The sequence below is a fragment of the Ruditapes philippinarum genome, unplaced genomic scaffold (genome assembly GCF_026571515.1).
Source record: "Ruditapes philippinarum isolate M1 unplaced genomic scaffold, ASM2657151v2 ctg1152_1_1_1_1, whole genome shotgun sequence".
Classification (NCBI taxonomy): Eukaryota; Metazoa; Mollusca; class Bivalvia; order Venerida; family Veneridae; genus Ruditapes; species Ruditapes philippinarum.
Window position 1 is genome coordinate 27,275 of NW_026856449.1, and position 802 is coordinate 28,076.

The window sequence follows — 802 nt, forward strand, 5'->3', positions numbered from 1 at the left end:
TCCATCTAGACCCATTTAAATCAAGTTCGATGAAGTCTTATGCAATGATTGCGAACTATTTCTTTGAGTTATACCTGGCTTTTTCAGAGAGCGCAAAAATGCTGAGAACCAGTCAAATCGCATTCGGGATGTGTTCGGGAATTACGGACATTTCGGACCACGGACGTTTCGGACCAGACACTTCGTACCAGATTTTATGGTCATTTCGGACCAGATTTTGGGACATTTCGGACCATGTGATGGTCATTTCGGCCCATGATGGAGACACTTCGGACCAGAACATATATTCCTTTTAATATGTAATTATTTGTTATTTCAGATGTATTTAATATATTTTCTAATAATAAATGCAACAAATATTTGACAATTTTATATTTTATGATATTCAAAATGCATGCAGTAATGACCTGTCCGTCAATTTTAATCAAATTAAATCGTGTTTAAGCAGGTATTAAAGAACAACGACATCCTTGTCAATGCAGCTTTTCACACGCTTTAATTGCTGAATAGAACTTGTTTAAGTTACGTTTCACTCAATTAAAGAAGTATATGTATGCAATTTTCACCTAATTTGACAACAAATATTTAAATTGATTGGAATGCGATTAAAGTACAGTTTTAATCATCAATAAACAAATTGATTATAATTGTAAAAAATTGATGTCCATACTGCAATATAAAAATGTCTTTTTGTATATACTTTATAATAAATTGTTTGCGAATACGAATAAAAATAATAATAATAATAATTTAAATGTTTGCAAACGTGTCATTAAAACGTTGTTTTTTTTTTTGTTTTTTA